At 45.1% G+C, this 27,858-nt stretch overlaps 1 protein-coding gene and 1 long non-coding RNA gene across 6 annotated transcripts in view; one reads left to right on the top strand and one right to left on the bottom strand.

The window, feature by feature from the left end:
- The window catches only part of b3galt1b (UDP-Gal:betaGlcNAc beta 1,3-galactosyltransferase, polypeptide 1b), a 138,372-nt gene extending 112,439 nt beyond the window's left edge, over nucleotides 1-25,933 (bottom strand). For all 5 annotated transcript variants that reach the window (XR_015078196.1, XM_085986462.1, XM_085986464.1 and 2 more), the window contains exon 1: nucleotides 25,844-25,933. The gene's annotated coding sequence lies outside the window, so the exon portion shown is untranslated. The remainder of the gene's footprint in view (nucleotides 1-25,843) is intronic.
- Nucleotides 25,656-26,666, top strand: LOC147120473 (uncharacterized). Its single transcript, XR_015078197.1, has 2 exons — nucleotides 25,656-25,768; nucleotides 26,333-26,666. It is a non-coding gene; the product is annotated as an uncharacterized LOC147120473 (long non-coding RNA).
- The last annotated feature ends 1,192 nt before the right edge of the window (nucleotides 26,667-27,858 follow it).

The raw sequence follows: 27,858 nt of genomic DNA, 5'->3' as shown, positions 1-27,858 counted from the left end.
CCTATAAGTAAACCCACCACTCACTCAGATTGCTGAACAATTACAGCTCCCAACCTTAAAAGGACATCCACCGATGTTCTATTTTATACAATTTGATGTTCCTATCCTTATAAAAATAATGCATCCTCCAACATACTGTGAGCAATGCCATGGTAGGTTCACTAATATATATGTATATGCAAAGGCACATGTGTCTTTATAGGGTTGCCAACCCTCCTGGATTTCCTGGGAATTTCCTGGAATGGAAGAGGAATCTCCAGGCACTGCTGCTTGCAACCCAGGGAAAAAAAGTAGAAGTTTCCCACTACTGCAATCCTCGCACTGTGACAAGGGGTCCCTTGTTCCCTAAATTTCCCGCTGCAGTAGTGGGTCTACCTGCCCATTGCACCCACCACCACCCCTGGCTCTGTGACCTCGCCACCTGCTGCTGCAGAGAAACCGCCTCCCGCAGCAGCATTTTCTGTTTTTATTACTTTTGTATTGTAGGGCAACCAGAACAGGGTGGGAGGAAGCAATGGTAGGTCAGATCAGGGTGGAATTGGCAGCAAGATCAAGCAGGGAGGGGGCTGAAGGTCACTATTGGAAAAGAGCGGCAAATGGTGGCTCCAGACGAATTGTTCAGGGTTAGGGTAGTGAGAGAGGTAGCAGGTAGAAACAGCTCTAATTTGAGGGCCCGAGTAGATAACACCACCATAGTGCCAGCTGTCTTAGAGGTCAAGTGGGTAGGATTCAATGGGGAGTAAAAGTACAATGTATAAATAGGTTTCAAGCATGACAGAAATTGTGAGATGGAAACAGTGTGTCAGAGAAGTTGATAAAATATGTTTCTTTTCAAGTTTCATGTCCAATTTTGCCTTGATATAAAAAAAAGACTTGCCTCTACTCCCTCCCGTGTAAGAGACAGGAAGGGACAGTGTAGTGTATGTACCTTGAAGAAGGAACTATATTCTGCAGCCCCTGTATACTGCAGTACCAGTAGTGACCACCCCTGTATATAAGCGTGTGTAGTAACTTTGTATAGTAGTTCCAGTTTTGTCTCCTTTCAGTAAATACCTGTTATAACCAACTTCTGCAGTCCGTGTCTCAATTACACACGGACATTACATTGGCGACGAACAGATCCGAACTTACCTACAGTTCTGCACCACCTCACGGGGATCCATCCCTGAAGCGAAGTTATTGGAGGTCGAAGCCAGAAGGAAGAAATCCAAAAAGGAAAAAGGAAAAAAAAGACAGAGGAAACGGGCGGCGACCGTGGGCAACTGCCCTCTGATTCATCGAATTCGAAGATTTGCAGGAGAGGCTGTCGAGAGCTGGGCTTGTTTCTCCAGTCTATGGTGTTCCAGCTAATCGGGCTGGTGGCAAGTAGTACACTGATCCTTCTTGGGCTGCGGCGGGCTAGAGCTCGATCGGGTGGCTTTTCAACGGGGCAGAGCAGCGTTGTCGGGAAAGAGAGAGAGAGAGAGAGAGAGAGACACACACAGGGCGCGGCCGGTGCTACGAAGCCGGGCAGCGTACAGACCCGAGAAGAGGGAGGAAAGTGTCCCATAGGGTCTGCTCTGACGACAGGAACAGTAATTAAAATAAAGGAAAAAGAAGTTAGAAGCGCAGAAAGCCGCGAGGAGCTGCAGTTTGCCACGGGGACCGCGGAGAGCGGCGTTGGCAGCAGCGCAGGGGGAAGCGTGCGAAGACCATAGGGCGTCGCCATCAAGGTATAAAAACGCCAGCGCCAGCAGCAGCGGAAAAGACAGAAAGCGCAGGAGGCACCATCTTAATCCAGCGGGGAAGAAGGCAAAGCGCGGGAGGCGCCATTTTGTTCAATCGGGGAAGGCGGCCAAGCGCGGGAGGCGCCATCTTAGATCTCCAAGATGCCGAAGACTGGCAATACCACTGCCTTCGATAATGCAATAGAAGACTGGACCACGTATGTGGAAAGAGTCGAAGTATATTGCAAGGCAAATGAAGTAGCCGATGAGAAAAAGGCATCGGTACTACTAAACTTAATGGGCGCAAGAAGGTACGGCCTATTGCGGAACCTGATCACTCCAGTCAAACCGATGGTGAAGAGTTTTAACGAAATTGTTCATATCCTACAGGAACACCTAAATCCTACACCGCTGCTGATAGCAGAAAGATTTAAATTCCACAAGAGAAATCAGCATAAAGATGAGAGCAATGCTGATTACCTTACGGAACTACGCAAGCTATCAAAGCACTGCCAGTTCGGAGCAGGACTGGCAGATACCCTACAGGGCAAATTTGTCTGTGGACTCCTGAGTGAAGGAACCCAGAAGAGGTTACTCTGAGAAAGAGCTGACGCTAGATAAGGCTTTCAGCATGGCAGTATCGTACGAAGCAGCAGCAAGGGGAGCTGCGGAAATACAGCAAAAGCCACAGGAATACGGCACCCATGAAATGCACGGAGATTTGAAAAATGTTATCGCTGCAGCAGAACAACCCATGACCAGAAGGACTGCTGGTCCAAGGACAAAACATGCAGGCAATGTGGAAAGATGGGACACATTGCACGAGTTTGCAGGTCCGGGAAGAAGACTAACGACAACAAAAAGACTACTAAGGAACAGTACAGGAAAGTACAAAAGATGACGGACAGTAGTTCCGAAGGCCAGAAGAGTGATAGTAAATCCGGGAACAAGAGACTAAGCTGTCTCAAACTACACAACGTAATCGCAAAAGAGGATCACCGAACCATTTGGGTCACCCTCACGGTAGCAGGGTCCCAAGTCAAAATATAATTGGATACAGGATCAGCCCTGACCGTCATGAATCGACGAGACTACGAGTGGCTATTCTCACACATACACTTGAAAGACACATCCATTGTCTTGAAGACATATACGGGGCAGAAAGTATACCCCAGAGGAAAAATAAGGGTGCCTGTCGAATACAACGGCAAGGAAATACAGAAATTGTATCTGTACATACTGCAAGATGGTGGACCACCGTTATTGGGACGTGAATGGATCAGAAAGATAAGTTTAGACTGGCACTCCATTCAGGCACTGACTGTGGCTGGTAAAAAGGATGACGACGTCACACCTGGACGATTGTCAAAAAATCTTCGCTAACGCTAAAGGAGGTATTGCAACAAGGACTGGGAACTCTTAAAGGCATAACCGCCTCGATAAAAATAGAAGAGAATGCAATTTCCAAGTTTTTCAAAGCAAGACCTGTTGTGTCTGTGTGTTGATAGAGACACTGAAGACAGGAGTTGGTTTGATAGGTGTTTACTAAACAAAGTCTGGGGGGAACTAACGGATACAACACAATACGATAGCAACAGAAAATGCTGGAAAAACCTCAGCAAGTCAGGCAACATCCGTGGAGAGAAATTTGAGTTGACGTTTCGGGTTTGACCCTTCTTCAAAATACTCAATATACACAATATACTCAATATACAAAATACACAATACTCAGGCTTATATAGCCCGAGTGGCCATTACCGGCATTACAGTACACATGGGGCTCTTAAAGGCACATACACTACAAGACCGGTACCGTATGCAATTTGCCCAGCCGTCGAGGCAGAGCTGGAGAATCTGGAGAATGCAGGCATGTTATCGAAGGTAGACTGGAGCGAGTGGGCGACACCCATCGTTCCTGTCATGAAGAAAACGTTAAACAATAAGTCTGAGGAGCCAAGGAAGGTTCGCATCTGTGGGGACTTCAAGGTGACAGTGAACCCAGTCCTTCACACAGTACAATATCCTCTTCCAAGGATAGAAGATATCTTCGCCTCACCATCTGGAGGGAAACGTTTTACAAAAATTGACCGAGCGCAAGCATATTTGCAGATGGAGGTTGAAGAATCCTCTAGGAAATATCTCACGATAAACACTCACAAAGGTCTTTACCAGTATAATCGACTGGTATTCGGAGTAGCATCAGCTCCGGCTATATGGCAAAGAGCGATGGAACAAGTTCTGCAAGGGATTCGGGGACTCGGTGTTACTTGGACGACATCCTAGTGACAGGTGAAAATGACAGTGAACACCTTGCCAACCTAGAGCAGGTGTTCACTAGACTAAGAGAACATGGGCTACGAGCCAATCGCCCCAAGTGCGAGTTTAAGAAACAAATATCGTATTGTGGCCACGTGATTGATGAAGAGGGGTTGCATAAGTCCCCTGACAAAATTGAAGCGGTAGTTAAGGCTCCAGCGCCTGACAATGTGTCGCAACTGAGGTCATTCCTCGGACTGGTAAATTACTACCATAAGTTTTTGCCGAATTTGTCCACAATTCTGCACCCACTGAACGCCCTGCTACAAACTGGAGTAGCATGGAAATGGAGCGATGAACGTAAGCGGGCCTTTCAGAAGAGTAAAGGCCTGATCACTTCAAAAGAAGTATTGGCTCACTACAACCCATCACTACCGATAAGACTGGCGTGATGCGTCTCCCTACGGCGTTGGAGCGGTACTGTCACATAAATCCCTTGATGGTTCAGAGAGGCCGATAGCTTTTGCGTCACGCTCGTTAACTGCAGCTGAGCGTAACTACACCCAGATTGACAGAGAGGCCCTCAGCCTGGTGTGGGGGGTGAAGAAGTTCAATCACTACCTGCACGGACAGAAATTTACTCTACTAACTGATCATCAACATCTTGTCTCCATTTTCAACCCTAAGAAGGGCGTCCCGATAATGACAGCACAACGGCTACAGAGGTGGTCCCTTTTCCTAGGGGCACACCCATATGTCCGAGTACAAAGGAACTAAACAGCATGGGAATGCTGATGGATTGTCGCGCCTACCATTGCCGATGGTGGAAGAAGCACCTGCAGTGGATCCTGTGGAGATATTCCACTCGACCATAGTCGAATGTCTACCTGTGACGAATGCAAACATAGAAAAGGAAACACGAAATGACCCGACACTCTCCAGGGTCTATGATTTAACGGTGAAGGGATGGCCAGCACATGGCGAACCACTGTTGCCAGCATTCTCGCCGAGAAGAGAACAGCTGTCAGTGTGCCGAGGAACCTTGATGTGTGGATCCAGAGTAGTAATTCCACCCAAATTGAAGGATAGAGTGCTCAATGAGCTTCATGAGGGTCATCTGGGAGGGGTAAAAATGAAGAACTTAGCCAGAGCGTTTGTGTGGTGGCCGGGAATCGATAGAGAAATTGAAGAGATGACCAAGAGCTGTACAGGATGCCAGAAGGTCCAAAACGCCCCACAAGCCCCTCTACATCCATGGAAGTGGCCCTCATCTCCATGGCAAAGGGTACACATTGATTTTGCTGGTCCATTTATGGACTCGATGTTTTTAATTGCGGTGGATGCACGCGGCCAGAGGTAATAAAAATGTCCTCAACCACCACAGAAAAAACTATCACAGTCTTACAAACCATATTCGCCAGGAATGGGCTGCCTGAACAGATTTGCCCTGACAATGGACCACAGTTTGTGTCTGAAGAGTTCCGGAGGTTCTTAAAGAACAATGGTGTTAAGCATTACACATCCGCCCCATATCATCCAGCCACCAATGGATTGGCTGAGAGGTTCATTCAAACATTCAAGAAGGCTATCAAGGCAATGTGTAATGAAGACATACCCCTACAACACAAGGTGGATAACTTCTTGTTTGCCTACCGGAATGCGACACATGCGGTTACCAACCAAACTCCAGCCATGATGTTCTTCAATCGAAGACTACGATGCCGCTTGGATTTGGTGAAGCCAAACATCAGAAGAGATGTGGAGAACAGGCAGTTTCAGAATATGAATGAAAGGCCAACCAGGAGTTTCAAGATAGGTCAACCAGTTTTGGCCCAGGACTACCGCACAGAGAAATGGCAGCCAGGAACGATCTGCACACGGCAAGGACCTCTACGGTATACCGTGGATGTTGGAGAGAGCATTGTAAGACGCCATGCTGACCAGATTCTAGAGTCACTGGAAAATGTCAATTCTACACCACGATCCTGTACACCTGGCGATGAAACCGAAGTACCAATTGCATCTACCTCAGAATCGGTGATATTGGAAGCAGACGAACCAAACGACGTTGATCCCGAATCAACTTTGCCAGAAGAACCTGATACCCCAAAGAGGCGTTATCCGGACAGAATCAGGAAGCCTCCTCAAAGACTGAATTTATAATTGATTAACTTCAGCTAATGTATATAGCAACTGTAATTGTAAATATGTTATTTAATTATTAATCGAATGTTATGTACTGTTTAGCTAAAAGGGGAGGAATTGTAGTGTATGTACCTTGAAGAAGGAACTATATTCTGCAGCCCCTGTATACTGCAGTACCAGTAGTGACCACCCCTGTATATATGCATGTATAGTAGTTCCAGTTTTATCTTTCAGTAAACACCTGTTATAACCAACTTGTGCAGTCCGTGTCTCAATTACACACGGACATTACAGATAGCAGGAGGGAGAAAGGCACACAGTAATGTTTTCCTTACACCCTGTCTGAATCTACATTTTTTCAGCTTAAGCTCATGTCCTTTTGTTCTGCTGTCTCTTGCAAACATAAATAGCCTTGACTGATCTATATCTCTAAGCCTTGATATTTTAAATTCCTCAGTCATATCCCTCAGTCTTCTCTTCAGCAAGAATCCCAAATCTTTTAATATTGCTCTTTTGCCAAGCATCCATTTAGTCCCATTTTTAAAGCATTGATGGACTTTGCTTCAACAACAGTTTGCAGCAGAGAATTCTCTGGGTAAATACATTTTCCCTTAATTATTTTTGTGATTATTTCAGAAATGTGATATGTAAAGTTTTTACAATATTACCAGTAAATCGCCCAGGCTGTTTTCTTAAGGACAGGAACATTATGCCATGTAAACACAATGTATAATTCTTCTGCTAAAGTGTAGTTGTGTATCCTTTTAAGACTACAAAGTCTAATTGCTGTTAAGTAAATGCTGGATGGCTTCGTACAGGGGTCAATTAAGAAACTGCAGACACCCCAGCTTCAATATTACATTGTTGATCCAATGCCTTTCCTTGAAGTGTGATGCAGGAATTGGTGCATGATACATGAGCTGGGAGGTATGATGGACAGCAGTTCCATGCTAGACATAGGTTTGTAATATAATTGATAGATAGGCAGCTAGAGCCATTTAGCCACAAGTGAGCCCTACACATCACAATTTATTTCTAATCAGTTTTTATTTAATAAGTAAATGATATGGCTTTACTGAGATGCAATATATAAATAGTTAATTAACAAATAGTTTTAATCAGTAAACAGGGGCCCCGGCTCTACTTAAAATGAATATAGTTGAACAAAATGGCAGCAAAAGAGGCAAGGTTTAGTCGTATGCCAACACCAAATTTAAAAAAGCTTAGTGAAATTTATATTAAATATTTCGTATTTAGTTAGCTGCATGCACTTTCAAAATGTGGAAAACTGCCCAGGTATGTCCTGTGCACCAAAAAAATCAAGACAAATGCAACCCGGCCAATTACCGCCCCATCAGTCTACTCAATCATCAGCAAAGTGATGGAAGGTATCATTGACAGTGCTATCAAGCGGCACTTACTCACCAATAACCTGCTCACTGATGCCCAGTTTGGGTTCTGCCAAGACCACTCGGTTCCCGACCTCATTACAGCCTTCGTCCAAGCATGGACAAAGAAGCTGAATTCCAGAGGTGACTGCCCTGGACATCAAGGAGCCCTAGTAAAACTGTAGTCAATGGAAATCGTGGGAAAACGCTCCACTGGCTGGAGTCACACCTAGCACAAAGGAAGATGGTTGTAGTGGTTGAAGGTCAATCATCACAGCCCCAGGACATCGCTGCAGGAGTTCCTCAGGGAAATGTCCTTGGCCCAACATTCTTCAGCTGCTTCATCAATGACCTTCCCCCCAACATAAGGTCAGAAATGGGGATGTTCGCTGATGACTGCACAATGTTCAGTGCCATTCACAACTCCTCAGATAATGAAGCAGTCCATGCCCACATGCAACAAGACCTGGACGACGTTCAGGCTTGGGCTGATAAGGGACAGGTAACATTCACGCCACAGAAGTGCCAGGCAATGACTATCTCCAACAAGCGAGAGTCTAACCACCATCCCTTGACATTCAACAGCATTAGAATTGCCAAATCCCCCACCAACATCATCCTGGGTGTCACCATTGACCAGAAACTTAACTGGACCAGCCACATAAATAATGTGGCAACAAGAGAAGGTCAGAGGCTAGGTATTCTGCGGCGATTGTTGTTGTGTATGTACCTTTAAGGGAATAACTGGTCTCAGACTGCAGTACCGGCAGTGACCACCCCTGTATAAAAGGCCCTAGCAGGCTTCTGTAGTTTCAGTTTCCAGGTTGTCTCCATTCAGTAAAGACTTGTTATAATCAACTCCTGCAGTCCGTGTCTCAATTATACACGGACATAATACTGGCGACGAGTAAGAAACAAACTTACCTGCAACTCAGCAGCACCTCAGACGGCGTTATTGAAGGTCGAAGCCAGAAGAAAAAAAAATAATCCAAAGAAACTCGAGAAACGGGCATCGACCGTGGGCAACCGCCCTCCAAATCATCGAATTGGAAAGTGCAGGAGACACTGTCGAGAGCCAGGCTTGGTTCTCCAGTCTGTGGTTTCCCAGCTAATTGGGCTGGTGGCAGGTAGTGGAATGATCCTTCCTGGGCTGCGGTGGGCTAGAGCTCGATCGGGTGGCTCTGCAACGGGGCCGGGCAGCGAGTCAGGGAGCAAAGAGAGAGAGAGAGGGTGGAGCACACAGGGCGCAGCCGGTGCTTCGAAGCCGGGCAGCGTTCAGACCTAAGAGGGAGGGAAGTGTCCCAGAGGGTCCGCTCCACGACGGGAACGGTTCTTCAGTTAACGGAGCAAATATTGAAGCGCGATAGAAAAATAAAAATACCGCGGAGAGCGGCGGGAAAGCGCGGGAGGCGCCATCTTAGATTTTCAAGATGCCAAAAACTGGCGATATCACTGCCTTCGATAATGCAATAGAAGACTGGACCACGTATGTGGAAAGAGTCGAGGTATATTGCGAGGCAAACGAAATAGCCGATAGAAAAAGGCATCAATATTGCTAAATTTAATGGGCGCAAGAACGTACAGCCTATTGCGGGACCTGATTACTCCAGCCAAACCGAAGGCGAAAAGTTTTAACGAAATTGTTGCTATCCTACAGGAACACCTAAATCCTACACCACTGCTGATAGCAGAAAGATTTAAATTCCACAGGAGAAATCAGCATAAAAATGAGAGCAATGCTGATTACCTTACGGAACTGCACAAGCTATCAAAGCACAGCCAGTTCAGAGCAGGACTGGCAGATACCTTACGGGACAAATTTGTCTGTGGACTCCTGAGTGAAGGAACCCAGAAGAGGTTACTCTCCAAGAAAGAGCTAACGCTAGATAAGGCTTTCAGCATGGCAGTATCGTACGAAGCAGCAGCAAGGGGAGCTGCGGAAATACAACAAAAGCCACAGGAATACGGCACCCACGAAATGACACGGGGACTTGCAAAATGTTATCGCTGCAGCAGAACAAACCATGACCAGAAGGACTGCTGGTCCAAGGACAAAATATGCAGGCAATGCGGAAAGATGGGACACATTGCACGAGTTTGCAGGTCTGAGAAGAAGACCAATGACAATAAAAAGGCTACTAAGGAACCGTACAGGAAAGTACAAAAGATGATGGACAGTAGTTCCGAAGACCAGATGAGCGATAGTGAATCCGGGAACAAGAGATTAAGCTGTCTCAAACTTCACAACGTATTCGCAAAAGAGGATCACCGAACCATTTGGGTCACCCTCACGATAGCAGGGTCCCAAGTCAAAATGGAATTGGATACAGGATCAGCCCTGACCATCATGAATCGACGAGACTACGAGCGGCTATTCTCACACATACCCTTGAGAGAGACATCCATTGTCTTGAGGACGTATACGTTGCAAAAAGTATACCCCAGAGGAAAAATAAGGGTGCCTGTCGAATACAATGGCAAGAAAATACGGAAATTGTATCTCTACATTCTGCAAGATGGTGGACCACCGTTATTGGGACGTGAATGGATCAGAAAGATAAGTTTAGACTGGCACTCCATTCAGGCACTAACGGTGGCTGGTAAAAAGGATGACGACGTCACTACTGGACGATTGTCAACAATCTTAGCTGACGCCAAAGAGGTATTTCAACAAGAACTGGGCACTCTTAAAGGCGTAACCGCCTCGATAAAAAGAGAGGAGAATGCAATTCCCAAGTTTTTCAAAGCAAGACCAGTACCATATGCAATTCGCCCAGCCGTCGAGGCAGAGCTGCAGAATCTGGAGAATGCAGGCATGTTATCTAAGGTGGACTGGAGCGAGTGGGCAACACCCATCGTTCCTGTCATGAAGAAAACATTAAACAATAAGTCTGAGGAGCCACGGAAGGTTCGCATCTGTGGGGACTTCAAGGTGACGGTGAACCCAGTCCTTCACACAGTACAATATCCTCTTCCAAGGATAGAAGATATCTTCGCGCCTCACTATCTGGAGGGAAGCGTTTTACAAAAATTGACCTAGCACAAGCATATTTGCAGATGGAGGTTGAAGAATCCTCTAGGAAGTATCTCACGATAAACACTCACAAAGGTCTTTACCAGTATAATCGACTGGTATTCGGAGTAGCATCAGCTCCGGCGATATGGCAAAGAGCGATGGAACAAGTCCTGCAAGGGATTCCGGGGACTCGGTGTTACTTGGACGACATCCTAGTGACAGGTGAAGATGACAGTGAACACCTTGCCAACCTAGAGCAGGTGCTCACTGGACTACGTGAACATGGGCTATGAGCCAATCGCCCCAAGTTCGAGTTTTTTAAGAAACAGATATCGTATTGTGGCCACGTGATTGATGGAGGGGTTGCATAAGTCCCCTGACAAAATTGAAGCGGTAGTTAAGGCTCCAGCGCCTGAAAATGTGTCGCAACTGAGGTCATTCCTCGGATTGGTAAATTACTACCATAAGTTTTTGCCGAATTTGTCCACAATTCTGCATCCACTGAACACCCTACTACCAACGTGAGTGGCTTGGAAATGGAGCGATGAATGTAAGCGGGCCTTTCAGAAGAGTAAGGACCTAATCACTTCAAGAGAAGTACTGGCTCGCTACAACCCATCACTACCGATAAGAATGGCGTGTGATGCGTCTCCCTACGGCATTGGGGCGGTACCGTCACATAAATTCCTTGATGGTTCAGAGAGGCCGATAGCTTTTGCGTCACGCTCGTTAACTTCAGCCGAGCGTAACTACGCCCAGATTGACAGAGAGGCCGTCAGCCTCGTGTGGGGGGTGAAGAAATTTACTCTACTAACTGATCATCAACCTCTCGTCTCCATTTTCAACCCTCAGAAGGGTGTACCGATAATGACGGCACAACGGCTACAGAGGTGGTCCCTTTTCCTAGGGGCACACCAATATGACATCGAGTACAAAGGAACTAAACAGCATGGGAATGCTGATGGATTGTCGCGCCTACTGTTGCCGACGGTGGAAGAAGAACTGGCAGTGGATCCAGTGGAGTTATTCCACTCGACTATAGTCGAATGTCTCCGTGTGACGAATGCAAACCATAGAAAAGGAAACACGAAATGACCCGACACTCTCCTGGGTCTATGATTTAACAGTGAAGGGATGGCCAGCACATGGCGAACCACTGCTGCCAGCATTCTCGCCGAGAAGAGAACAGCTGTCAGTGTGCAGAGGAACCTTGATGTGTGGATCCAGAGTAGTAATTCCACCCAAATTGAAGGATAGAGTGCTCAATGAGCTTCATGAGGGTCATCTGGGAGGGGTAAAAATGAAGAACTTAGCCAGAGCGTTTGTGTGGTGGCCGGGAATCGATAGAGAAATCGAAGAGATGACCAAGAGCTGTACAGGATGCCAGAAGGTCCAAAACGCCCCACCACAAGCCCCTCTACATCCATGGGAGTGGCCCTCATCTCCATGGCAAAGGGTGCACATTGATTTTGCTGGTCCCTTTATGGACTCGATGTTTTTAATTGCGGTGGATGCACATTCAAAGTGGCCAGAGGTAATATAAATGTCCTCAACCACCACAGAAAAAACTATCACAGTCTTACGAACCATATTCGCCAGGAATGGGCTGCCTGAACAGATTTGCTCTGACAATGGACCACAGTTTGTGTCTGAAGAGTTCCGGAGGTTCTTAAAGAACAATGGTGTTAAGCATTACACATCCGCCCCATATCATCCAGCCACTAATGGATTGGCCGAGAGGTTTGTTCAAACATTCAAGAAGACTATCAAGGCAATGTGTAATGAAGATATACCCCTACAACACTGTTAAGTATGTGTATTGTATTGAACAATTAACACAAAGACTTAAACGTATAACTCAAACAGGTCTTTACTGGTTGGAGGTAGGGACTATACATAGGTCTTTACTTCATGCCCACAGGCGGGAACTGAGGGGAGATCAGTACCCACAGTACTATTTATACCCCTATGGCCAGGAGTGGTACTGCGTATCACTACGCCCAACAAGTAGTGCAGTCCTGTCCATAGGTTCAAAGTAGCACACATATTACATACACAACATTCCTCCCTTCCTAGCTTTACAGTCATCTCCCCATTTAACATAACGTAATAACATATATACATATATAACTTCAGGTTTACATAACAGAATAACATAGATACATAGATAACTTCATGTCAAAACAGATCACAGATTCAGTCTCTGTGGTGGAGTCGGTTCACGTTGCTGGAGTGACTCATTCAATAGTCCTTCCATGGATTTAACAGTTTGAACTTCCGAACTGAATTGGCTCCGTTCGGAGGGACCACGTGTGTGATCTGGTAGAGGTAATAATGGTTCAGATGGGTCATCTTCTGTTTCGACTTTTCCTTTTCTGCTTCTTGGAGACTCTCTGGGCTCCACTGTCAGCTGCCAGCTGCATGCGCAGTTCCTCCTTCTCTCCCTCCTTTTTCTGTAGTAGAGCCACCTTCTCCCGATGTTCCGTAGATTTTCGGTGCTCCTCCATGATTTCTGTATGGTGGGAGTCAAAGTTACAAGTTGGGCAGGACAGGACATAGTAATATTCGGTGTCGTCCTGATCTAGGCCAGCGAGAGGGTCTTCTATTTCCTCCATACCCAGCTGGGCGTTAGCCAGCTTTTGTTCCAAGTCCAGACATCTTTCCTGAAGAGACTTCTTCATGCGTACCTCTTCATCCAGCTTTTTCTGGGCTTTCAGCAAGTCGTTTACTAATGACCTCATTTGAGATTTTACTACTTCAACTTCTTTTGGAGATTGATTGATCGGACTATTCAATCCCTCTACCGGAGCAGCTGTTTCAGCGGTCTGTTGTTCTACGTTGACGTGAGTCAGCGTACTTTTGGCATCCAAGGGCTGCTCTGTTGCAGTCATCTCAGTCTGTGTTGCCACCTCAGCTCTTCCAATAACCTTTGAGAGCTCCGAACCCCTTTCGTTTGAATATTGAAGTTCGTGTTCAAGTTTTTCCCCATTTCAGAGTCCTGTCCTTCAGCATATGCAGGAGTTGGCTGACCGTTAACTCCTCTGACATCAGACGTTTTGTGTGCTCCTGTTCCATTTTCTCCATCAGCTGCTTCTGTTGTCTTTCCAGATTCTCCAACTCTATATCAAAGAACTCTTTCGTTGCATTCAACTCTTGCTCACAACGGCGAAGCATTTGTTCTAATTGCTGTTGTAGTTTGAAATGGAGTTGAGTTCGAGCCCGGTGTCCCTCAGAAATGGGCACATCAGTAGACTTGCCAGACTCAGAATCCACAGTTAAACTATGTTGTTGTTGCTCAGTGGAATTCTGTGCTGAAACTTTGTCTTTTGCACCTGAGTTGGGCTTACCATCATCCGTTCCAGAGTCTGGGCCGACTATCTTCACCGAGTTCTCACTCGTTATTGTTTGTAGGAAATGCCAGTCCATATTCATTTTCCTAATCCACTCCCGTCCTAGTAGTGGAGGACCTCCTTCAGATATCACATATAAGTCCATTATTTGACTGTCTTCGCCCTTGTGGACCACTGCAACCTCTATTTTCCCGATGGGGTACACTCTTTGCCCCGTGTATGTTTCCAATATAATCCCCGTATCCTGTAGGGGAATATGTTGGAATAACTTTCCGTAATCTTTCTTATTTATGACCGTCAATGCCGATCCAGTGTCCAATTCCAGTTTTACTTGGACTCCTTCTATCTGAAGAGTGACCCAAATTGTCTGGAGGTCTGCACCCTTACCAGCGTTGAGTACTCTTAAGCTAGCCAGTTCATTACTGCTAGCGTCTGAATCGGACTCCTGTTCGGTCACCTTGTGTACCTTTGCGTATTTTCCTTGCTGTGACTTCTTGTTGCTGGTCTTCTTCGCTGACCTGCATACTCTAGCTATATGTCCAAGCCTACCACAAGTTCTACATTCTTGGTTTTTAAACCAACACTGGTTCTGATCATGCGTTGTCTTTCCACAACGATAACATTTGCCAGAACTCACACCCAATTTGTGTGCACTGAGCTCCGGTGACCGTAGCTGCATTACTGCCGTGCCTCTCGCTGCGGCTTCGTGTGCTGCTGCCATGGTGACCGCCTTCTCAAGCGTCAGCTCATTCTCCTCGAGCAGTCGCTTTTGTGTATCCTGTTTAAATAAACCACACACAAATTTGTCTCGAAGTGCCTCTGTCAGTCCCGTTCCAAACTGGCAATATTTCACTAATTTACGCAATTCCAGCAAATAATCAGCATTGCTTTCATGCTGTAGCTGCCTTCTGTCGTAAAATTTAAATCGTTCCGCTAGCATCAGCGGCGTGGGGTTTAGATGATCTTTCAGGACAGTAACAATCTCATCGAACGTCTTATCCGCCGGTTCATCTGGTGATAACAGGTGTTTCAATTGCCCATATGTCTTCGCACCCATTAAATTTAATAATGTTAAAGCTTTATCTTGGTCATGAATTTTATTGGCCTTACAATAATTTTTTACTCTTTCAACATAGTGACCTCGAAGATTGGGCCATATATCAAAGGTGCTAATATTCCCGTGTTTAGGCATTGTAGATTTGCAATTTCTCAGATTTTATTTTGTTTACTTGTTATCAAAGATGGCGGCTTCCCGCTCTTGCCGTCGTCCTCCGCCCACAAAATGGCGGTTTTCCCACGCTTGGCGGACTTCACCCGTCCCCCGACGCCGTCTCCCTTCAGCCCCCGAGTGCGGCCCTTATCTTTGGTTCCGATCGCTGGCCCGCGCTGCGCCTCGCACTTGAAGCGGCTCCCGGCCTCTGGCTCACCCGCTCGCGCGGCTCTTATCAGGGATTGCGATCGCCCTTATCTTCTCCAACTTCCCCAGCCCTGTCTTTGCAGCCAACACTGCACGGCTTACCCCACCACCTAGGTTGAACAAGGAAACTGCAGAAAGACTTCTGTCAGTCGCTGGAAGCTGTCAGGATGTTTGCTGCACTCCAGTGCTCAGTCGCTGATGGAGGCTTCAGAGTCCTAAAGCCTGTCGCTTCTAGTGGGGTGGTGATGTTTGAAACCTCTCTTCAACTGCCGCAGGGTAAGAACCTGACTCGTCGCCAGTGTTAAGTATGTGTATTGTATTGAACAATTAACACAAAGACTTAAACGTATAACTCAAACAGGTCTTTACTGGTTGGAGGTAGGGACTATACATAGGTCTTTACTTCATGCCCACAGGCGGGAACTGAGGGGAGATCAGTACCCACAGTACTATTTATACCCCTATGGCCAGGAGTGGTACTGCGTATCACTACACCCAACAAGTAGTGCAGTCCTGTCCATAGGTTCAAAGTAGCACACATATTACATACACAACAAACACAAGGTGGATAACTTCTTGTTTGCCTACCGGAATGCGACACATGCGGTTACCAACCAAACTCCAGCCATGATGTTCTTCAATCGAAGACTGCGATGCCGCTTGGATTTGGTTAAGCCAAACGTCAGAAGAGATGTGGAGAACAGGCAGTTTCAGAATATGAATGAAAGGCCGACCAGGAGTTTTAAGATAGGTCAACCAGTTTTGGCCCGGGACTACCGCACAGAGAAATGGCAGCCAGGAACGATCTGTACACGGCAAGGACCTCTAATGTATACTGTGGACGTTGGAGAGAGCAATGTAAGACGCCATGCTGACCAGATTCTAGAGTCACTGGAAAACGTCAACTCCACACCACGATCTGATACACCTGGCGATGAAACCGAAGTACCAATTGCATCTACCGCAGAATCGGTGATATTGGAAGCAGACGAACCAAACAACGACATTGATCCTGTCTCAACCTTGCCAGAAGAACCTGATATCCCAAAGAGGCGTTATCCAGACAGAATCAGGAAGCCTCCTCAAAGACTGAACTTATAATTGCTTAACTTCAACCAATGTATCTAGCAACCGTAATTGTAATTGTAATTAGTTATTATTTAGTTGTTAAATGAATGTTATGTACTGTTTATCTAAAAGGGGAGGAATTGTTGTGTATGTACCTTTAAGGGAATAACTGGTCTCAGACTGCAGTAACCACCCCTGTATAAAAGGCCCTAGCAGGCTTCTGTAGTTTCAGTTTCCAGGTTGTTATAATCAACTCCTGCAGTCAGTGTCTCAATTATACACGGACATAATAATTGTCTCACCTCCTGACTCCCCAAAGCCTTTCCACCATCTACAAGGTACAAGTAAGAAGTGTGATGGAATAGTCTCCACTTGCCTGGATGAGTGCAGCTCCAACAACACTCAAGAAGTTCGGCATCATCCAGGACAAAGCAGCCCGCTTGATTGGCACCTCATCCACCACCTTCAACATTCACTCCCTCCACCACTGGCGTACCATGGCTGCAGTGTGTACCATCTACAAGATGCACTGCAGCAACTCGCCAAGGCTTCCTAGGCAGCACCTCTCAAACCCGCGACCTCTTCCAGCTAGAAGGACAAGGGCAGCAAGCGCATGGGAACACCACCACCTCCAAGTTCCCCTCCAAGTCATGCATTATCCTGACTTAGAAGTATATCGCTGTTCTTTCAGTCGCTGGGTCAAAATCCTGGAACTCCCTCCCTAACAGCACTGTGGGAGCACCTTCACCACACAGACTGCAGCGGTTCAAGGCGGCGGCAGCAGCTCACCACCACCTTCTCAAGGGCAATTAGGGATGGGCAAATATGCTGGCCTTGTTAGTGACACCCACATCCCATAGACAAATTAAAAAATATTCTATAATTTTATATTTACAAAATGTCTCAGCATGATCCAATAAGATTGCATACACTATCCCCATCATCAAATATTAGCATAAATACATTTAAAAAGTTAGTTGCATTATCCAACAATCTGCTTAAGTAATCACAAGCAAACTTAGAATCATGAAGGCCACTTAGTCCATTCATTCAGAATGACCCTTCAGTCCCTCTAGTGCAGCAGCTAATTATTTCCTAAATGATTGCAAGGTTTTTGCCTCACTACTCTATCCAGGAGTCTATTCCATGCATTGATCAATCTTTGTGTGAAGAACTTCTTGATATCCATCCTAAATTTACCTTTAACTTGGTGGCCCCTTGTCCTACTCTTGCGATTTAGAGGAACTTTCCAGGTTTACTTTTTCCATACAATTTACTATATACATCTGTAAGATCACCTTTCAGGTGCCTCATTTTGAGGCTGAAATGCTCAGTTTCTCCCTCTTAACACAGACCTCTAATAGGTGTCAACCTTGTAACTCTTCTTTGCACTGCCTGAATTACTTGAATGTCCCCCTTCCTTGTTCTTCCTGTGACCAGAACTAGGCACAATACTCAAGGTGAGCTCTGACCAGAGCACTACATAGTTTTGGCTATATAGTTCACTTTTCTACTGGCTTTATTGATTCCTGTTCTAATCGGTTGGACGTGTGTGGAGTCTACCAAGACTCCTAGGTCTCTCAACTTTATCCTTAAGTCATTACAACACCATTCATGGAGAATGTGTTGCCAATATTTCCTTCCTATGCAGTACTTTATATTTTTCAGTGTTATCTTTCATCTGCCAATTTTTTGTCCACTTACATATTTTGTCCAATTCATTCTGTAATTTATGAGCTGCCTCTTTCGTTTCCACCCCCCTTCCTGGTTTGGCACTTTCTGAAAATTTGACCAATTTTTATTGGGATTCGGAACCTTAGGGCTGGATTTTGCCAGCCCTGGGGAGGCGGGTTTGCTGGGAAAATGGCAGAATTTGGGTGCGGGTGCCCAACCTGCCCCCGTATCATCTTGCCAGGAGGCGAGAAGCCATCCTGCGCCAGGTCCCGTCTCCTTGGAGGCAGGACGGGATTACAGCCACTTAACTGCCTGTTAACAAGCAGATAAGAGGATTATCCCCATTTTGCCCACACAAGTGCGGGCTTCCCGAAGGCTCCCAGACCCGCCAGGGTCACCGAGATGAGTAGTGAGTTGGCGGGGAATGGAGGGGTCCAAAAGTGTGCTGTGGAGGTGAGTGATGAGTGCAAGTGTGGAGCGGTGAGTATCTGAGGTAAGTGGAAAGTGTTAGAAAAAGTGTACTTACCTTTGTTCCTTCCTGCAGGCTTCAATCGGTGGGTATGTGGAGACTCTCACACCTCCGTGGCAGAGATGACAGATGGCCGTTGCATTCTCTAATGCAACAACCATCTAATTTCAATTTCAATTTTAATTTTATTTGCCATATGTAACTAGTACAATGGAATGCTTACTCCCCGATCACTCCCACAATAAGCTGTGGGAGCTCACAGAGACACGTCGCTATTCTCCAGCACCATGTTCAAAAAAGTCAATTCAATGGCATCCAACGGCAGTGGGAATGCGATATCCCTCAGCCGCTCCATCACTGCGGCCTCCTCCTCACTGTTGCCGGCTCCACAATGTGGTGGCCTGCTTCTCCCACTCACGGTCCGGCCTCTGGCCACCATGCCCGGCTCTCCCTCCTCCCAGTCGGACTGCGAGCTTCCCGCCGAGGAGCTGCCGGCTGACGTGCTGTAGCGGGTCGTCGTAGCTGCTGCTGCTGCTTACTGTTGCTGCGCTGCCTCCGCCCGACTCGCCGAACACATCGTCGAGATGTATAAGCTCCGGTCGCCGCGGCCTCCTCCTCACTGTCGCCGGCTCCACGGTCCGACGGCCTGGGGCCTGCTTCTCCCACTCACGGTCCGGCCGCCATACCCGGCTCCCCTCCTCCCAGTCAGAATGCGAGCTTCCCGCTGAGGAGCTGCTGGCCGACGTGCTGTAGCGGGTCGTCGTGGCTGCTGCTGCTGCTTGTTGCTGCTGCGCTGCCTCCGCCCGACTCGCCGAACACATCGCTCCGGCAGCGGGAGGGGGCCGTCCAAAGCAGGGAGCGCGCTTACCTCCGGATCACCTCGGTCGCCATCTTGACTAATTTCTGCAAAAGGAGGTTTGATGAGGTCTTGAATTCGAGAACTCATCAAACTACAGAGAATGTCAGTGTTTGACAACTTCACAGAGCTGTCAAATGATGACAATTCATCTGTCAAAAATGACAGATGAAACGTCATACATTGACATTCTCTGTAACCGGCTTTCCATTAATTGGCCTGCTAAGCCCGCTGGGTAGGCCTAACAAGGTCAATCAAGGGAAAATAGCGTGGGTTGGCCAGAAATTGATGGAGGCGGGACTGAAACCCGACAAGTGGGGGTCCCGCCTCCAAAAGCTCCCCATTGGCAAAATCCAGCCCTTAGTCATTTATGTAAATTAGAAACAGTAGTGGTCCCAACACCGATCCCTGGGGCACCCCACTTATACTTCCTCCCACTCAACGCAACACCTCTAATAAGTACGAATTGTTTTCTCAAGAAAATTTCTGATTCATATCCAAGATTTACCCTGAATGCCCATACTTTTATTTTAACTAATCGCCTTTCATAGAATCATAGAAATTTACAGCACAGAATCAGGTCATGCAGCCCCTCTTGTCCATGCCAGCCGACAAAGAGCTATCCACCCTAATCCCACTTTCCAGCACTTGGTCCATAGCCTTGTAGCTTACAGCACTTCAAGTGCATATCCAAGTACTTTTTAAATGTGATGAGGGTCTCTGCCTCTACCACCCTTTCAGACAGTGAGCTCCAGAACCCCACCACCCTCTGGGTGAAAACATTTCTCCTCAACTCCCCTCTAAACGTCCAACCAATTACTTTAAATCTATTCCCCCTGGTTATTGACCCTTCTGCTAAGGGAAATAGGTCCTTCCTATCTGCTCTATTTAGGCCCCTCATAATTTTATACACCTCAATTAGGTCTCCCCTCAGCCTCCTTTGTTCCAAAGAAAACAACCCCAGCCTATCCAATCTTGCCTCTTAGCTAAAATTCCCCAGCCCAGGCAACATCCTCGAAAATCTCATCTGCACCCCCTCTAGTGTAATCACATCCTTCCTGTAATGTGGTGACCAGAACTGCAAGCAGTATTCTAGCTGTGGCCTAACTAGTGTTTCATACAGTTCTAGCATAACCTCCCTGTTCTTATATTCTATGCCTTGGCTAATAAAAGCAAGTATCCCGTATGCCTTCTTAACCACCTTACCTACCTGTCCTGCTACCTTCAGGAATCTGTGGACATGCACTCCAAGGTCCCTCTGATCTTCTGCACTGCAGTGTCCTACCATTTATAGTATATTCCCTTGCCTTGTAGCCCTCCCCAAATGCATTACCTCACACTTATCCAGATTGAATTCCATTTGCCACTGTTCTTCCCACCTGACCAGTCCATTGATATCTTCCTGCACTCTGCAGCTTTCTTCTTCATTATCAACCACACGGCCAATTTTTGTATCATCTGCAAACATCTTAATCATACTTCCTACATTCAAGTCCAAATCATTGATATGTTCCACAAAAAGCAAAGGACCTAGTACTGAGCCCTACGGAACCCCATTGGAAACAGCCTTCCAGTCACAAAAACAACCTTTCACCATTACCAAAAGGAAAATACTGCAGATGCTGGAAATCTGAAATAAAAACAGAAAATGCTGGAGAAACTCAGCAGGTCAGGCAGCATCTGTGAAGAGAGAAACAGAGTTAACGTTTCAGGTCGATGATGAAGTGTAAATTGCGCTGGCAGAATGAAAGACAGCTGCCATGTGGGGGAGAAGAAAAAAAGACAGGCAAAGAGTGTGGATAAAATATATATTGGGGGCCGAGGATATGATCTGAAATTGTTGAACTCTATGTTGAGTCCAGAGGGCTGTAGAGTGCCTAATCGAAAGATGAGGTGCTGTTCCTCGAGCTTATGCTGAGCTTCCGTGGAACAGTGCAAGAGGCCGAGGACGGTGAGGTCTGAGTGGCAGTGGAGCGGTGAATTAAAGTGACAGGTGACGGGTAGCTCGGGGTCCCCCTTACGGACTGAACGGAGGTGTTCCGCAAAGCAGTCACCCAATCTGGGTTTGGTCTCCCCAATGTAGAGGAGACTGCATCATGAGCAGCGAATACAGTATACTAAATTGCAAGAAGTACAAGTAAATTGCTGTTTCACCTGGAAGGGGTGTTTGGGGCCCTGGACAGTGGGAAGGGAGGAGGTATAAGGGCAAATGTTGCATCTCCTGCGCTTGCACGGGAAGGTTTTTTCCTTCTCCCCCACATGGCAGCTGTCTTTCATTCTGCCAGCGCAATTTACACTTCATCTAGAACCATCCTTAACCTGTCCCATTACCATCTCCTTTTGCCTTGAATATCTCTTCATGTCTCTTGACCTCTTCCGCCTTCTATCCTATCACATACCTTCCCTTTTGTTCTTCCATCCCCTCCCCCTTTTCCCAGCCCCTAACTTGCCTCACAATCTATTCCTTTTCCTGCTTTTTTCCCAGCTCTGACAAAAGGTCATCGACCTGAAACGTTAACTCTTTCTCTTTTCACAGATGCTGTCTGACCTGCTGAGTTTCTCCAGCATTTTCTGTTTTTCTTTCACCATTACCCTTTGTTTCCGGCCTCTGAGCCAATTTTGGATCCAACTTGCCACTTTGCCTTGGATCGCATAGACTTTTACTTTCGTGGAACTATGTCAAATGTCTTCTGGATGTTTAAGTACAACACATTTTAGAGCCTACCACAGTCTACTTAGGATGTCACTTCCTCAAAAAACTCAAGAGTTGGTCAGGCAGAATCTTCCCCTTCTAAATCCATGTTGGCTCATGTTTACTAAGTTGTTATTGTACACCTGGGACACCTGGGAATCCCTGGCCCAACACCGCACAAAGTGGAGCAGAAGCATCCGGGAAGGCACCGAACACCTCGAGTCTCTTCGCCGGGAGCAAGCGGAAGCCAAGCGCAAGGAGCGCACATCAACCCAAGCACCCCACCCACCCGCCCCTTCAACCACCATCTGCCCCACCTGTGACAGAGACTGTAGGTCCCGCATCGGACTAATCAGCCACCTGCGAGCTCATTTTTAATGTGGAAGCAAGTCATCCTCAGTTCCGAGGGACTGCCTAAGAAGAAGAATCTTTAAGCTTACATGTAAAAATAAATTCCATTCTTTTACACAGCATTGAAGAAAGATTGATGAGCCTATAGTTGTCCATGTCTGATTTGTCATCTTGAATATGGCCATTATGTTTGCTTGTTTTTAAACCTACTGGTACCTCCATAGTATCCAGTGAGTCCCTGATGATGATTATCAATACCTCACAAATCTCATCCTTTGGGATAAATAATATTCAACCCTCACGGTTTATTGTCGGAGCCCTTTTAGTTTGTCTTGGATCACCATGTTATTTATATTAGTCATACATATCGCCTGGGTTAACTGTTTGGTGGAGCATTGCACACAATCAAAATTGAGGATAGGGTACTTGAACAAGGTTTCAGATTGATAGCATACTGTATTGAAGCCATTCATTCTCAAACAATCTAGATACATCAGTACCTTATCATTGGTGGATCTTACCTTTTTGGAAGTGTTTCCTATTACCCTGGTTTAATTTTAGTCAACAGAAACACTAATGAGTTGTACACAGCAATGGCCATAATGACAACCAATCTTTCAACTCAAAACTTAAAATTTCACTATGTCCCCCATAACATTTTTATATATTCCTAAACTTCAGCATAAATTAAAACTGCAAACCAAACATTCTACAACATAAATACAAAAGGAAAATACTGCAGATGCTGGAAATCTGAAATAAAAACAGAAAGTGCTGGAAATACCCAGCAGGTCAGGCAGCAACTGTGGAGAGAGAAACAGAGTTAACGTTTCAGGTCGATGACCCTTCATCAATTCTGACAAAGGGTCATCGACCTGAAACATTAACTCTGTTTCTCTCTCCACAGATGCTGCCTGACCTGCTGAGTATTTCCAGCATTTTCTGTTTTTATTCTACAACATAACATGGATGCTTAACTTGAATCTGAGCACGGAGATGGAGGTTGGATGCAAGAGAGTGTGCACAAAAATGAATTAACATTTGTCATATAAATCCAAGTCTTTCTTTTTTTCCTTTATGAAAGTAACGTGAGAGGCACCAATATTTTTTTTTTTAAAGCTTCCATTGGTTTTGAACAGTCATCTGACAAAACGCAGCACAGACTTGGGTGAATTAGTGGGAGTAACCTTCTTTGTTAAGGTTATATAAAGTTTTAAACATTAATTAATTACCAGGGCTTAGAAGTTTAAATTGAGAACAGGTTGCATAAACTTGGTTGACATTCCCTTGAGTATAGAAAATTGAGGGGTGATCTGATTGAGGTATTTAAAATGTTAAAAGGATTTTATAAAAGATATATATGAAGGAAGATCTAGACCATTCAGAAGTGAAATCAGGATGCACTTTTTCCACACAAAAAGGTAAAGACCTCTGGAACTCTCTTCCCCAAATGGTTGTGGATGCTAGGACAATTGGAACTTTCAAGACAGAGATAGATTTTTGTTAGGCAAGGGCATTAAGGGATATGTAGCAACAGCAGATAAATGGAGTTGAGGCGCTAATCAGCCATGATCTAATTGAAAGCGAAGCAGGCTCAAGGGGCTGAATGGCCTACTCCTATTCCTAAATAAAACATGTATTGCTGGACATATCCCTCATACTTTCCAGAACTTGTACAATGAAGAACTCCAACATTTACAAGAATTACATAATTAATTCATTACAAAGAGATGTCCCATTCCATAAGACGAAAACTACAGACACAGGTTTCTGGAATAGAGGACATGACAGTAACTGTGGACTCAGCTTCAGTTTTCATAATCACGTTTCTGAAAATTTTCAAAAGCTAGAATGCATAGCATCATTGAAGCTATCCAAAAAGGCTATTTTCTCTTTAAAAAAAACCTGATACACTCTGTAGTTAGCATTTTGTGTAGTTCCAAACTGGCCCCATACAGTGTAGATTCTTGCAAGACAGTTCAGTCCCTTTAAAAGGCACCATATGGTATCTTTCTCACATCATGCACTAATTTTAGGAAGGCAGCAGATGCCATTCTTATAGTACCTGTGGAAAGTGATAAAGGATTTATGAATATTCTTTCAAATTAATTGTAAAAGCTAAAACTGTAACAGAAAATGTTGCCATAATACTCAAACCCTCAGCTTGAATTCTTAATGTCAAGAACTTTACGCATGTAAACTTTATGCTTGGGCATAAAAAGGCAACAGTGAGATTAATTAAATATTTCAGGCTGTACATGCATAAACTTGGGAGAAGATATCATATATGCAAAACATACTTTCCAATTGCACTGCAAGACAATAATTTCCCAAGTCTTCTGTCAAATAGCTGAGGGAGGGAGGGGTCCGAGTAGGTTTTTTCCCCAAAATTTTGCATCTTTAGATGAAAATTTCCAATGACTTAAATCTAGATTTTAGGAATGCTGCCGTTTCCTCTCGTGCATAAAGTTGTCAACCATAAACGTGAAGTTATTATAACGTCTAATCCCTGTCAAATGAGTTTAAGTTGAAGACAAAATTTCACGTTTTCACTAACATTTTGTTGCATGTTGATAAAACACGTCTCAATAGTTTCCTTCCAACGGCATTACATAAAATTTGCGCTATATGCACGCAACAGTTGACTTTTTAAAATTTGTGCAATCCAGGAATTTGAATGATTAACAAATTTATGAGTTTTGTTTTGTGCATCAATCGACAGCGGTGTTGAATACAACAGAATTACCATAGTTTGCATCTTCACAGGCATCTTTTGTGATAATACACAATGAAGCGAACACTGAAATGTAAGGAAACTATCCCACAAAATAATGGATTTTAATTCACTCACATCAATGTCACATACCGCAGATAACTGAGAATCACTCAACGGTAGTTGAAGACAGAAGGCAGCAACCTTGTATAAATGTTACTTTGTATTTAACAAGCAAGTACTGCACTGTAAACAATGCAATTATGCAATTCGTTTTTGTTATTTTTAATCACCAGAATAGAGATTGACTGATGCAAGGATCTAGGTTTTTAAGTTAATCAACACTAGATATGCCAGTGTAACATAAATTCCCCAAAACGCTTGCTAGATACGCTTTATTTATTTATTTATTTTTTTAAAAAGGTCAGTAGTAATATATACACTAAACGTCACGAGTCGCTTAAAAACGTTTTACTAATTATTTCTAATAATTTAAATATAAACCTAACAAAGGCTTCTACGCATCATATCGCGCATACATATTATGATGCATACAGTCCGCATATTGCTCTTGCCTATGAAATACGGGAGCAACGCACCTATCAACTTGCAACTGAATGAAAAAACCTCCGGTCCGCAATAAAAGGGGGTGGCAAAAGATTACAATGTCAGTCGCTTTTACATCCCACCTAACAAACAAAATGTCTGCACAGTGTGAACGTGCTTCAATCACTGCATTTACCTGCTGTCTGTCGGCTTGTCGCTGCGTATTAGAGGGTGGTTGCTGGCGTTGCAAAGTGTCTCTCTCTCTCTAGTCAGGCTGGAGCCCGAGCTCCCGTGCTAACCCGCCAGCAGGAGAGGTGAGCCGGCGCTAGCACAGCCCTCACCAACAGCTCTGCCGGCAGCAAATCACAACTGCAGCGCCAATTAGCGCCGGCAACGTGCAGGATATCCGCTGCAAAAAAAAAACCCCGGCTCCTTCAAAAGCGCATGCACTGCCCGGCAAAAGGTGACCATCCCGAGGCACAACCAGTGCCAGCTCGTGAAAAAGCAATAGGATCAGGTCGACCAATACTGCAGTAATATGAATAATGTCTCTGTTATTTATTGTTCCCAAGTCGTACATTCTTACTATTAATGACTGAAGATTGCCACATTTCAGTTTGTTTCGTATTATATAGAAAAGATTTACAAAATGTATTTATCATCTCTCCTATTTTTAATTCTTCAGCGTCGAAGGAATCCCACTCCTCAGTCTGGAGGACAAGATGATGCTCTAACCCACTTACGTCTCCACATTCCGCTCCTTGTCGACTTGAACAGGAAAACGTACCAGAATCCTACCTTTTTGTCACAGATTAAATTTAATGTTACTATATAATAGTTGCATTTTTATAGCTTATGATGTCGAAACATCTAACTGCGCCTCAACAAAATCACTCCTGGCATACGGTGACTTCTGTTGTAACGCAGTTGTAGAATTTACCTCGTATTATGACGCAATTTCCCTCCCTCACCGCACCACTAGATTCCCTACCAAAACTCGTGAAATATAGTGGGTTTGTTTTTGTAAACTGGCACACACTGGGGAAAGGGATGGAGGTTTCTCACGCAGGGTCTCCATTCCATTTGTGCATCAGACGCATTTGCACAAAATTTCAAACAGAGGCAGGAGACTTCTTCCACCCGAAACACTGTCAAATATTAAAGTGAGGCTAGGGTGACAGCATTTTGTCCTGCACGCTATGTTCTGACATTTGCACGTGAATGATGCCAAATGAAAATCAGGCCATTATATAGTGAGCATCCAGGAAAGACTGAAGGGAGGGTCTTAGCTATTTAAAAAAAAGAGGTGACCTGATAGAGATTTTTTAAATGATGAACAGGTTCAATAGGGTAGGTGTAGAGGAGATGTTTCCAGTTGTGGGGCAGTCCAATACTAGAGGCCATAAATCTAAGACAGTCACTAATATATCCAACAAAGAATTTAGGAAAAACTTCTTTACCCAGGGTGGTGAGAATGTGGAACTTGCTACCACATGGAGTGGTTGAGGCAATTAGCATAGATGTATTTAAGGGGAAGCTAGATAAGTACATGAGGGAGAAAGGAATAGAAGGATATTTTGGTTTGGGTGATGTAAAGTAAGCTGTGAAGAGGCTCGTGTAGAGCGTAGACCTCTTGGGCTGAATGGCCTGTATCTGTGCTGTAAATTCTATGTAACAATTGTTAGGTGATCAGTTGTAGCTATAAGTTAATTTAAATGTTATAATAAGATTTAGTTAACAGGTTCAAGACCATTTCTGGGCAATTTTATTTTATTTTTGCTGACACACTTTTATGAACTTTTGTAATAATTGCTCTGCTCCTGGTTTTTCTTTTTTGCTGAAGTTCCATAGTGTCACCATAAGGTTTCCCAGTGGGGTGCCCCCATATAAGTGGGCTTTTTGGTAGAGAGAGAATAAGAGGGATACCAGAGAGGTCAGTCTGCACCAGGCATTCTGTGACCACCTGATGATGCTCTTGCACTCACATCTACAAACAGATGTACAGATACTTGGCTTTGGCAAGAATAGGTGCATGCAATGGCCCAAAATTTAAAGATAGGTTGTGACAGCAGACCTGATAGCAGAGAAATGATATGTGAAGGCCTGACTAACCATAATGCTGAATGGTTCTCCGGAAGGCCCCCAATCATAGTATGTCATGCTTTCAGTGATACAGCATAAAAGAAGGCATGTTGAGGTCAACAACAAGCA

This window comes from Somniosus microcephalus, chromosome 4, assembly GCF_052327205.1.
Source record: "Somniosus microcephalus isolate GS21.2 chromosome 4, FLI_Smic_1.0, whole genome shotgun sequence".
Classification (NCBI taxonomy): Eukaryota; Metazoa; Chordata; class Chondrichthyes; order Squaliformes; family Somniosidae; genus Somniosus; species Somniosus microcephalus.
Note: the sequence above shows the minus strand (reverse complement) of the source record. Positions and strands in the feature narration are given on the sequence as shown.